Consider the following 14,329-nt stretch of genomic DNA (forward strand, 5'->3'; position numbering starts at 1 on the left):
CTAATGAATGATAAAGTGATTCTTCACTTAAAGGGCCCTTACCATTGAAGTGGGTTTGTGGACACTGTTAATGACAAATTTAATACATTTAAAAACCAAATAAATAATGACATCATTTATCTGTAGTAATTCAACCAAGAGTTACGAAATTCAATTAAATCAAGTCATGTTACGTAAGTTGTGCTAATTAATCTTAGTAAGTAAGTCATCTCACCGTCAGGTTCTTTGGCACGCATTCTGTTCAGATGCAAAGAGAAAATCAATCGATAAGTAAACACTTCTGTATCAACAGGAATATTTGCAATTCAAATACAATTCCAAACATAAACTAGAAAAGCACTCGGAGCGCGCAGACATCCGCCAAGGCAGCTCAGCCCCCACAAACCCCCCCCCCCCCCCTTTGGACTTTGAAAATCTACTCTTACCATTGATAATTTGGCAACATATAAAAGCTCAGTCCTACAAAATACACCCTGGGTCAGACAGCGAGTGTTGTAACCAGTGATAGTGTCTACGGATCACGCCAAAAATGTATTCACTAGTTCCTGGTCCCATTGTGGACATTTCCTGAATGTCATCCAAATCCGTCTGTGACTTTTCGAGTTATGTTGCTAAATAACAGACAGACAAACTCCGGTGAAAACATAACCTCCTTGGCGGAGGTAAAAATAAGAGCTTATCTTAATTCCTGGTTAAAATTATTGTATACGTCGGTATTGGTGTTTATCCCCAGTGTGAGGAAGAGAGACTGACCCTCTGGTGCAATGTCCATCAGTTCATCTATGCCAGCCCAGATGACCGGCTCCATGTCAAGGTGCAGAGATGGTATCATAGCGTACAGTTGGTTAAAACTGACAAAAAAATAACAAAAACAGACATTAAACCGGACGTCAGTGATCATATGATCATCAACACAGTCACAACCCTTTGATTTTGTTACTGTGGAAGAAAAATTAAAGTACTCACATGTGTGTGTAGACACCACAGGGTGGATTGACCTAAAGAATTAGATGTTTCATAGTCAAACACACAGCACAGGTAAAAGTTTGTGGAGGAAAAACTATCAAAGCAAAGATTTTACCTCCTTGGCAAGTGGAGGCAAGTAGTGCAGGACCTCTGGAAGCTCTTCAGGGCTTGCCTCCAGGAAGTCAAACACTCTGTTGATGACGACGTGTTTTCCTGGAGGAGAAGGAAGAGGCAACACCATCATCTCTGCCAACTGTTTTGGAGAAAGGAGGTGAAGAACCTCCAGCTGTTCAGGAGACAAAACAGAAGAAAAGAGAATGCATTATTTATTCATTTAACTTGGACTTAAATAAAGTATGTCTTCTGCACGTTCAAGTTTTCCAGACTTACTCTGGAGAAGTTTGGGTTCAGCTCGTAGAAGTCAGTGACGACAGCAAATCTTGAGAAGAAGCCAAAGTTTTTAGTCAGCCACTCTGCACTGTTATTGACTGCAGGGAGACACCGGGGCTCTGAAACACAGGCACAGAAATATGCATATATTGTCATGTCCTATTTGTCCAGGGTATTAATACAATTTGGCATTGGTCATTGGTTTGGATTATATACATATATATATTAAATATATTAATTTTCTTTTCATATTTTGCAAATATATTGCTCAGTGAAAATGTGAGTCATATTTGTAGCAAGGTTTTGCATTATTATCACATTATTATTAGCCAGAGTGTCATATAAAGTCAAAGAATGTTTAATGTTTAATAAAATAATAATGGCTCTGCTTACCAGACATGTTCTGATGCATCAGAAAGGAATAGATGAAGTGCTTATAGATGCTACGACTGTACATGGGATCTGCATCCATCATACTCATGTGTTTGCTGAGACCTGCGACGCTGCACAGAGCAGTAAAGTACAACACAGAACCGCAGTTAGTGCACCACACCTTGTGTTTTCCCACAAAAATCTCAATTTCATCCCAAAAATCCCCCTGTGAACTCACATGGTTTGGTAAACAGGACAGGAGAAGTTCTTGGTGCTGAGGCAGGACAGAAGGGCCGGTGAAATGTCCGGCAGATGGGGCATCAGTTTGATCTTGAACCAGAGTTTGATGAAGTCCGGGTCACGCAGGTGTTCCTGAGTCAGAGACGGAGGCTCCACCTCACTAAAGATCTGCTCAAAGTCAGATGCCAGCTCTCTGAAGTTCTATGGGAGGAAAGCAACACACATTGAATATAAACAAATGCAACACAACGCCTCATCAGACGTATGAGCGTTATCTATGGCACTCACCGTTTTGGCAAATTCCATCATGAGTGAGTTCAGTCGTGTTGTCAGCTCGTTGATCAGCCTCATGATCGTTGCTTCGGTTATTGTCAGGTTGGTTCGAGCGGCACAGAGCATGATGTTTGCCACCTTTTCCACCACATTAGTCAGCTGGGAGCGACAAAAAAAAAACATTCGTTTTTGGTATGATTCATTAATATGACTCATCCTCGATTCATGATAAACGAAAGAAAGAAAGAAAAATAAAAGCCTCACCCCACAAGGACCCTGATCAAGGGAAATACTACAAACATCCATAAGTTCACTGGTTTCATTGTCCATCATACCATGTTCCAGATAGCTGAACAGAGACAAACAGCACAAATATGGACTTAAATAATGTAATACACCATGTCATAACACGGAAACGTGGAAACATGATTAAAGCTCCAATATCCACTTTCCTAACCAAAACAACGAGCTACTTTAGATAACATTGACTCACAATGCTCGGTGGAAGGCAAGCTTGATGTTTGGATGCATCAGGGAGTCGTCGCTCTGCAAAAAGCTCTGCAACAATGGTATCACGACCTTCGTGTACCAGTCCTCCACATTGGTCACGTCAAACCCAATCGATGGCCTCTCTGCTCCACTCTCTTTATTGTCTGGAACGCCGGACCCGTTCTGTGGCCGGTACATGTCCGCCAGCTCAGACAGAGTCCAGTTGAGCACAAACTGAGTCAGAGTGGTACTTTTGATTCGTGACACGTTTCTCTGGTGGGGGGGAAACGGAGCAGGTCAGGAGTTATTACATATTGTTTGCAGGTGCTGGGTTTTTTGTGTTATATATGCGGGGCATGTGTGAGGACTTGTACCTCACGTGTAAAGGACACAAATTCATGAACAAAGCTCCCAACGGGTCTGAATGCCATCCTGAACCCATTTAGGACCTGTAAGTGAGACACAAGTGGGGTAGTTATTTTAAGAACAAACACTAGTAGTGTATTTGCTCAAATGTCTAATTTGATAGTATGTCCAGTATTCCAGCTTCCAAGACCAGGAAGAATCTGCATCATCAATGTCATAATATAGTACCTGTGTCATGGTGTGCTGTGGGTCCTTAGGGTAGATGGATAGAGGGCTAGGGGTTGTGCTGGTGTTGCCTCCATCAGGCCTTGGGGTGGAATGAGGGCCAGAGCCTCCTGTCAGCAAACTGTTGAAGACCAATGTTAAGGTGTTGTTGTCCCAACTTTGGACCTCAGGCATCAGCAGCAGCTCGGCCTTCTGCTCTGGAGACAACAGGTGAAGAACCTCCAACTGTGGTGGAAGAAAAAAAAAGAGCCAGAGCCCAAGAACAGGAAGCAGAAGGAAGATGAAGATGTGGGAATGATGTGGACTTGAGTGTTAAAAAAAAATCAAACAATTAATGTAGTAATTCTCAAGTAAACTCACTCCACTGAAAATCAAGTTGAGTTTTGATAAGTCCTTTAATCTAGCCATGGCTCTGAAGGCACCAAAGTTTTTTATGAGCCATTCCTCGTTGCTCTCGTGTGGGCTCACACAACCTGTACACACACAAACACAAATGCGCATTATGCAAGATGCTGCACAAGACAGTGTATCCTGGCAAATATCTAATCTGTTCTTATGTCATAATAGCATTACAACTTTACCAGAAACTCTGTCTCCAGACAGAAATGGGTACATAAAGAACGTGTAGATCCACTTTTGTTTGTTGGGCTCCAGCTCAGAATAATAGTGACTGAGCTCCCTCACCCTGTGAAGAAGTAAAAAAGATGGTAAGTGGCTCCAGAAACTCATACTCGTAGACAGGACAGAGACAGATGTAGACATACACAGTCCGGTAAGTGGTGCAGCTGAAGTTCTTGGTGCTGAGACAGGTCAGGAATTGTTTGGTGATGGATTTAAGCAATGGCGCAATCTTGACATCCAGCCACATCTGTACCAGGACTTCATTCTGGAGGGGGTCAGCTTCACTGTTCATTTCCAGGTCCCCTTGCAAGGTGAGGAATGGCACTCCTGTCATGCTGGTCCTCTGTGGTGGCAGTGAAAGGTTATGTTTAAGGAAACGCTGCTCAAAACGTATTCTAACTTAAATGACACTAGCTTTAATCAAACTATATGTGACACTTGACCTAAAGTGTAATCTTCCTACAAATATGGAAAGGATGACTCAATGAGAAAAGAACAAAAACAGCACCAACTGGTCAGGTTGGAAAACAAGACAACATTCCTCCTGTTTCACTGTGTCGGTGTTAACTGCAAGTTGTACCATGAAGGTGTACACGTCCATTGTTGCTTCAAGCAGGCCTTTCAGCCTCCTCATGTGGTCCCGGCCGGTGTCTCCCTCTGATAGCCCCACACAGTGGAGGAAGTTTGAGGTCGGATCCCATTTCTTGGAATGAACGGCAAAAGGAAAACATGAGCAATAATAGAATTATGCGGACAAATATAGAGAAAAACTAGATAAAACAACATTTCATTGCATGTTTAGTTAAGCGTATGACTCTTGTAGCTGTTGGGGCTACTTTTAAGTGTTTCGTGTACAGATGTATTTACAATCTGAGGGCTCACGGAAGTGAGCAAATCTGCCTCAAATGGAAGTCCGTATGACAAAAAGAGGCCACGTAATGCTTTACTGTGTCATGTAAGAACACATGGGTGGTTAGTAAACCACATTCAGAAACGATATTACCAGCTATAATAACTCATAATGCTATTTACAACATTAAATGAAGTACCAGCTTGAAAATTCTGATACTGTATTTAAGAAACATGTCTCAGCTAATCCTTTTTAATTAGTCTACTCGACTTGACAAAAAAACCCACTTATTATTAATGCTTTTTGCCTGAGGTGTTAGAATTGTACAGTTTAACTTGTTAAAGCACAACAGTGATGTATATGATATGATATGGGCTGTGATCCATACTTATTTCTAGCTAGTGCTATTTTATGTTCAGGTTAAATAACATTGATAGTAAGAGTTAAATGGAATAGAGCCATATTGTTAATGGCATTAATACCTTTATTGCTATGTTAGATGAAAATATCTACTGTAAAAATAAATATCAATAGTACATTTCTGCCAAACACCAACAGATAATCTGCAATTCAGTGTTCTTTCCACATCTATTTGTTGATCAAATCTGTTGAGAATCCTATTGTAATAAGTCCAGTACGGTGACTAATGTGAACGACGTGCAAATTGTTCTTCACACCAAGTGCCATGTGATGTTGTGGGAAATGCTCTTTGTCAAAGACATTCCTGGTGTTGTGCCAATAGTGTCAAAAGTAAACCAGGATATGTGTGGTTGTGTGGCAACTTCAGGTGTCTAAAACATTAAACATTAAATATTTAACTATTTTATACGTGTATAAGTGAACACATATTGGTGTAAATGTGGAAAAAGTTGACGTTAAGAAATTTCCCAACATTAAACATTGTTTGAAGCTAAGCTAACCCTAACCCTGAAATGACGTTGAGGTTATTTTCAACTTGAGCCACTTTACAAACGGCACCTTTTACATAAAAGTATTCTGCTGCTGCTAAATGTAGCTTCCTACCTGTTTTGGTGACGACCACAGCTTGTTTCAGCCAGTATTTACAAGAAAAGACGTTTAAATAATCCCCCGTGCGAGCAGCAGTTTACCCAGAGTAAAGTCATGGACGCTACAGTGACTTAACGATCAGAAAGTGCGTGGGCGGGGCGGGGGGTTGTCAGCTAGCTTGTTATACGCTAACATTAGCATAATTAATTATTACAAACAATAAAAATAGATAACAAATTTAAAAAAATGTCACATTAGCATTTCGACTGCTCTGGAATCGTTATTTGTAAGAAAATGGAGTTTGGTGATGACGTTTTCTCCGGGGCTGTCGAGTAAAATGACTGCTAATGCTAACTGGGCACGTTAGCTGTTGCTAACTTAGCCACAGCCTCTCATGTAGCTTGTTTTATTTATATTTAGCTTATATATATATTTTTTAACAGCAGATAAAAGCAGAACATGTTCTATATGTAGCGTTGGGGAATATTTGGTTGGATTTAAATCACTACTGTAGGAGCTAAAACCTTAGTTTAATTCTGTTGTAATTAATTTAGTTCTGATTTTTGAAGATGTCACTTCCGGTGTTGTCTGTGTCACTTGTTTTTTTACGCATACGTCACGGTTCAGGGCTAATTTAGCCTCATAGCTGCGTTTTCATTTAGGATTTATACACATACAGTTAACGTAATAATAACTATATATTAATAGTAATAATAACAACTAAGTGACAGGTTCACTTACCGTGCTGCAGGTTTCCTTCGCCGTGCATGTGTCATTTCTGTAGATGTGTGAAGCAACACGATTAGAATTTAAAAGGCACAAAAATAATACTAATTGTGTTTCAAATGTCACACACTAATGATTCTGTATGACTGTTGTGTCTGATCTTACCTTTTTGCATCTGATTGCCCTGTTAGAGAAGATGAAGTTCACTGTTAGAGCTGATAGTAGAGCTTTTTTTTTTTTAATGATTATAATTATAATGTTTATTCACGCATTTAGCTGTCTGTTGTCTGCCTGTTTTTAAAGGCGCCATATGTAAGAAAGTGGCCAAAAATGGTTACTATAATACAGAGGTCTTTTAGGTTTGGTTTTCTGACATAACTGGCGACCCGCGGTTGCTCGGCAGCTGAGACTCTACTGACTGCAATGATAGGTAGACGGCGGTAGGTGGCGCCACATGCAAAAAAAACATGATTTCCAAAACAAAAAATGATTTGCAGTCTGCAAAAGATTTTTTTTAGTGCAAATATTTTGTCCGTACTGTTGTTGTTGGTGAGTTCAGTTTGTTATATGAACATTATTCCTGAGTCTCTGTGACATATTAGGAGGATTTTATGTTTATTATTATTATTATACATATTCAGTTGACTCGAGAGACCTTACAATACTACAGAGGAACCCAATAGTTCCCACAATGAGCAAGCACCTGACGATTCAGGGCCGACCCAAACGCGCTTGGGATTAAAGATTAAAGAGTCGGGGTAAAGTTATTTGGACAAACGTTGTTGATTTTGGTATTTTGCTATCGTTGTCCTTTGAACAATAAGGCTACTGTTGTTGTACAATTGTACGATTGTTCTCAAATGCAGCGAAGGGATCAAATAATTAATTACTTCCTTGTCTGTCAATACTTTGTGAATTCCGTGTGTCTGCGTCAGTCACAGTCTGATTCATCCGTGTTGGCTTTTTGCGGCGACAACTCAGGGAAGCAAAATTTACCACGGAACACAGACATTAACTAATACGGGAGTTAGACATTGGGTCTTTTACCGGGACAAGCTGACTTATGGAATAAAATCAGGATTTGAAAAAAAAAAAACGTATATATGATCTTACCAAACCAGCAGCCCAACAGGTATATCAGTAGAAACAGGTAGCATGATCTCATGATGTGACGAGTCTCATGAGATGAGAGGGTAAAATAAAAAAATCACTGGGGAAGGAATCAGAGAGAGCAGGTGACACATCAGGTGGAAAATCGGCCCAACACACACACACACACACACACAAAGGTAATTCAGAGGAAATAATTACGGATGTTTATTCCAAACCATTAAGGCTTAAAGGCGCCATATGTAAGAATGTGGCCAAAAACAGTTACTACATTCAAATTCAAAATACCGAGGTCTTTTAGGTTTCGTTTTCTGACGTAACTGGCAACCCGTGGTTGCTCGGCAGCTGAGACTGAGAAATATTTTGTCTGTACTGTTGTTGTTGGTGAGTTCAGTTTGTTATATGAACATTATTCCTGAGTCTCTGTGATAAATAAGGAGGATTTTACGGCCAGTTGCTTTAGATTTATCACATAACGCACCTTTAACATTACACACAAAGTAAGGCGTCTTATTCGTGGAAAACTTTAGTCATTTAGCCTTTGTGAGATGCTTATGATAGGCATCAGGGAGTGGCTGTTAGATATCTGGCAGGACCTTCACCGTAGCACAAAAGTGATGGGACAACAAACGATTCAAGAGAAAGAAAAAAACGCTGAAACGCGACACTGTCCACGTCCACACAACGCACGGACAAAAGAAACGCAGGACAAAGGTTAGAAGGAAAAAAAAAAAGTGGGTCCTTTTTATCTGCAAAGCAAAAGCAATGATTCCTTTTCAGTATTATTATTATTATATGATAATAATAATATCGCTTCAGGGGATATTTTAACCTGAATTCTACTTTCATTCAGCACCCCCCTGCGCGGCACACAAACGCTCCCTCACTCAGCTCTGATAGTATTGCTTGACAGATGACAGGTTTCTTTTCAGACGAATAATAATGCTACGTTTGTTTCTGTTCGCGAAAGACAGAGACAAAATAACATACGCTTCCAGGGCCGGCCCAAGGCATAAGCGAACCAAGCCGCTGCTTAGGGCCCCGTGACCACTAGAGGGCCCAGCAAGGGCAATTAACTAAATACATTAAATAAAATAAAAGTTTGGATTGGAGTAGTTTATGTAGAATTTTTCTCCCCAGTTTTTACATATCTGTCAGATGTGATTATTTACCTTTACATTTTATTTATAAACCTTTTTTATTACCTTGTTCCCGGTGCCTCTGTTGAGTTACTATTATTATTTTTTAAGTATTTGTTTGATATTTATTTGTTTATTTTATTAAATGCTGTGTTTTTTTATATATAAAAGTCAAATCTTTGTATTACAGGAGTGTATTTTGAATCCCCCCCAAAGATTTTTATATATATATATATATATTTTATCTATAAACAGCTTGGTTTTATGTATTGATTCTCTGTGTCGCCAGCAGGGGGAGTTGCTGATTTTGCCATATGCCGTATTCGTGACAGAGTAGAATAAGTAGAATACCTTTAGTACAGTAGGTGTGTGAATGATCAATAATCATTATTATTGGCAGTAACAGAGGGCCCCAAAATCAAATTTTGCCTAGGGCCCCATGGAGGCTTGGGCCGGCCCTGGACGCTTCTTCCCAAGTGTAATTTTCAAGCAATCGAGCAAAAAGATAGACGATTCGTTTAATTTGGACGTTTTTCGACGGCCCCTGACGGATTTTCTCAGAGTATGCGGATGTCGACCGAAGCTTATAAACACTTTGTCACCTGTGTTTCACACCTCCACACCTGAAATTATTACATATATCGATCCAGCGGATAACCTTGTTGGAGGTAACAATGAAACACTGTGATGACTGATTCATTATCGCAAAACAGGAAACTGGAATTTCCCTGAATAGAAAACATTTTTTGTGGTTGATTTTTGTAGGTTCTTAAAAATCTCTTTTTTTTTACAGGTATGTTTTATTCTGTATTACTATTGCAAGTAAAGTATTTAACAACTACGACACAGGCATTACTTCGTCACCCTTTCACCCTATTTAAACACGTGTAAAAACAAATATTAGGTTTACGTTGTGCGCTTGTTCAGGGTCACTCATTAAACACGTGCGTTTGTGCGTCTGCCAGGTAAAACACAAACACTTCTTTGGTTCTTTTGTGACCATTTTGCAATTTTTTTACAACATTTCACAATGTTTATCCACTTAAAGTCCGCTTAAATGGCATCACCCGTGACCCGATTACTCACTTTTTAAACTAAACTGCAATCTGGACGGACAACAATTTCCCCTTTGAACATTACCAGCTGAACTCAATTTTAAAATTGTTTCTCTGTATAACTTTTAATATTTAATGACAACTATGAAAAACAAAGATAATATCAGTCGCTGATTGTATCAGTTTGCCATGTTGCCAGTTGTTCCCATGCAACATTTCAAGGCAACTTCCTGCAATCAATTTTTGAGTTTACAGCCCAACAAAAGATCTCAAGTTTTTAAAAAGTTCCATCAACTAATATTATTTTGAGTTCTGCCAAATCAAAATTAAAAATTTCATTTTCAATTTAATTTTTAAAATTAACACCCTGAACAAGATTAGTTATCCAAACTGTTTGAAAACAGAATTGTGAGTTGGCACAACTCTAACAAAATACTATTTGTTGAAGGAATTTTTTAAAAACTCGAGATCTTTTGTTGAAATATTTCTAGTTTTCTCAACTTTTTCTTTTTCATACACTGTAAAAAAAACTTTTCGAGTTTATTTAATTTTTTTAATTATCTGAACACATATTAGTTAGCCATGCTGTTTGAAAACAGAATTTTTTGAGTAGGCACCAATCTAACGTACAAGTTTGTCTAACAAAATAATATTAGTTGATGGAACTTTTTTAACCTTTTGTAAACTCAAGAATTGATTGCCTTGCAATTGGGTTAGGGTTAGTTTTCTCAACTGTTTTTTTTACAGTGCATCTGAGAGGGACTCCTACACGTCTGAACTCTGTAACCAGGCTTAATGAGGCAGAACCGTTCTTTATTCCCTCAGCTGGAATCCCCACATGTGCACGGATCACGACAACAACGGCGAAAAGACCAGTCACATAAAGTGGAACTTCATTATATTCATCACATATAGAACCTCAATACTTCATCATTCTTCATTCATTCTTTCTTTTTTTAATAAAAGAAATGTGTTGTCGTTCATTTACTCTTCAATATAAACATGAATCAAAGGCAGATACAGGTAGAAATGAGATTTAAAAAAAATCATCAATCGTCATGTGATGCTTTAGAGAGCAGCGACAAAATGACACAATGACACGAAATCAAAGCTGAGATTCTCTTACCGAATGGTGTGTGTGTATCGCTGGAGTCTAACAGGTGTAATGAGCTTTCTCTCTCTCTCTCTTTCACACACACACACTTTCACACTCTCTCGCTCTCTCTCTTGAAACCTGAGACACAGGTGAACCAGTAAAGCTGCTGAAGGGCGTGTTTGTCTTATGATGACAACACATGGGATAATGGCGGCTTCCTCTCTCCAAGCACAAGCTCGTCTTTGTTTTTGTATTGTTGTTGTTGTTGTTGTTGCTTGTGTACAACACCACATAAACTGCTGTGTTCATGGGTAATATCCCCCCCCCCCACAGTTCTTAGAATAACTTGTGTTGAAAGAAGTGACATCTGATTCGTTTCTTTAAAGATGTGACACTTGATACGGCCGATGCCGAGTCAGGTTATGGGTTTATTGTCATTGTTTAGCCACTTTAGCCGCTATATATATATATATATCTCTTTCTGTGGTTACGCCACATCCAAAGCAATCACAGTACAGTGTGGACACCAAAAACACTCAACAAATGTCTTTTTTCGACACTCCAGGCGAGCCGGTGACACTGGATGTCACCAAAAAACAATTTTTTTCCCCCCACATTACCGTGCTCTCCAAGCCCATATGGATACACTGGCAGGTGGCAGGGTGTGTTCACGGGTGTTTGTGTTGCTCTGAAAGACACGGTGGAAAATAATGGAGAAGAGGTCAACGATGTCGTAATGTCACTTGTGTAGGAAGGTTTCTACACTCTGAGAAATAAAAGTACTAAGTAGAACCATATAAGGTTCTTCGACCTTTTGGAGGGTTCTTAAAAACACATTATTCAGGAAAGGGGTTTTAAAGGGTTCTCTGGATCAAAATGGTTCTTACTGGAACCATTAGTGTTACCAAGAACCCTTGAAAAGCAAATGGTTCCACGTAGAACCTCAGCCCTTGTAGAAGAACACTTTTTTGGAACCCTTGTTTCTAAGAGTGTAGGAAGGTTTCTACACTCTTAGAAATAAAAGTACTAAGTAGAACCATATAAGGTTCTTCGACTTGTCCTCATAGGAGAACCCTTTTTGGCTCCAGGTAGAACCATTTTTATAAAGGTTCCACCTGGAACCCTTTTGGAGGGCTCCACCAAGAACCCTTTTAAAAACCATTATTCAGGAAAGGGGTTTTAAAGGGTTCTCTGGATCAAAATGGTTCTTACTGGAACCATTAGTGTTACCAAGAACCCTTGAAAAACAAATGGTTCCAGGTAGAACCTCAGCCCTTGTAGAAGAACACTTTTGGAACCCTTGTTTCTAAGAGTGTAGGAAGGTTTCTACACTCTTAGAAATAAAAGTGCTAAGTAGAACCATGTAAGGCTCTTCGGCTTGTCCTCATAGGAGAACCCTTTTGGAGGGTTCCACCAAGAACCCTTTTAAAACCCTTTATTCAGGAAAGGTGTTTTAAAGGGTTCTCTGGAGCAAAAGGGTTCTTACTGGAACCATTAGTGTAACCAAGAACCCTTGAAAAACCCTTACTTCTGGAAAGGGTTTTTCAGAAGCAAATGGTTCCAGGTAGAACCTCAGCCCTTGTAGAAGAACCCTTTTGGAACCCTTATTTCTAAGACTGTAGTAGATAATGTGAAATGATATTTCCAAGAAAACAAAGAATTTCACAAAACAAAGAGGTAAGACATTTCTCGACTTCGGGGGGTAAACTGAGGCAGAGACGCACAGTTATTCAGAAATATTACCGCTATTCTGTAGGAATACAAAGCTCAATGCAGTAAGGGATTGTTGCAGGACACTGGCTGAGTTGAAAACCTTTGATTAAAAAAGTCATGTGACATCAATATATACAGTATTTTAAACAAAAGGCAGAGAAGGAAGCACTCTGGGATGGATTATATAAACAACCTGGGGCCCAGACTGGGAACAGGGGCTGAAAACATGACCTAAAGGGCCAAAGAAAGACATAATATCACATTATAATCAGTGCTATTTGGCGTTGGAGAGGGCCCCTTTTCATAGTCGACTAATCCGTCGATTGATTAATCGAGTCATGGTTTGGTCCAGACAACCTGTAGCATGATGTTCTCAAATTTCTCGTTTTTGTCCAAAAACTATTCTGCTTTAATGATACATTTGTTCATATGGAGCAAAGAAAAGAATGTTTTAATTCCTTAAAAACACTCAAACCGATGAATCGGTTGTCAAAATTATCGATTAATCGAACATATCAGACACTGTAGAAATGCCCCTGGCTCCTTTTGTGTCTTTTGTGTGTTACCTCTATGAAGGAGGTTGTGTTTGTTTTCAGTCTGTCTGCATGTGTCTGTACTCAACACACACTATATACAGATATACAATAAAAGAGTGTCTTATGTCCTTTTTTTTCCCATTTTCACCGACTATATAAACTCACTTACGTGTTCACCATTGTCTCCCTTTTTTTTCCCCATATCACGTTTTAAGCCACTGTTTGTTTAGCGAGACTAAAAAATGATGTGTCATGTATGTGTGCGTGCCCACACACACACACACACACACACACACACACACCTAGTTAAACTGGTTTGTTTAGTTGAAACTGAAATGTACCTGTTATATAGTGAGAGGATGACTCGGCCATTATAGACTGACCAGCCTTCAGTATATGATCAGTAATCACTGCACAGTGTCTGTGAGTGTAGTTTTTTTACGCTACAGGAATCTTTAGGAGTTTGAACTTTAAGATGAAGCTGAAGATTCAACCTCACTCCAGACGACTGTGAACTGAAACACAACAACTACAACAGCAACAACTAAAACACAACATTAACTAAAACACAACTACAACAGTAACAACTGAAACACAACATTAACTAACACACAACTACAACAGCAACAACTGAAACACAACTGAAACAGCAACAATTAAAACACAACTGTAACACAACTGAAACAGTAACTGAAACAACAAATAAACACAACATTAACTAAAACACAACTGAAACACAACATTAACTAAAACACAACTACAACAGCAACAACTAAGACACAACTACAACAACTAAAACACAACTAAAACACAACTGAAACAGTAACTGAAACAACAAATAAACACAACAGTCACACAACATTAACTAAAACACAACTGAAACACAACATTAACTAAAACACAACTACAACAGCAACAGCTAAGACACAACTACAACAACTAAAACACAACTACAACAGCAACAACTAAAACACAACTGAAACACAACTGAAACAGCAACTGAAACAACAACTAAACACAACATTAACTAAAACACAACTGAAACACACTGAAATAGCAACAACTAAAACACAACTGAAGCACAACATTAACTAAAACATCAAATAAAACACAACCTTAACTAAACGCAACTTAAACAGCAACAACTAAAACAC

Source organism: Microchirus variegatus (assembly GCF_963457635.1).
Source record: "Microchirus variegatus genome assembly, chromosome: 19".
Classification (NCBI taxonomy): Eukaryota; Metazoa; Chordata; class Actinopteri; order Pleuronectiformes; family Soleidae; genus Microchirus; species Microchirus variegatus.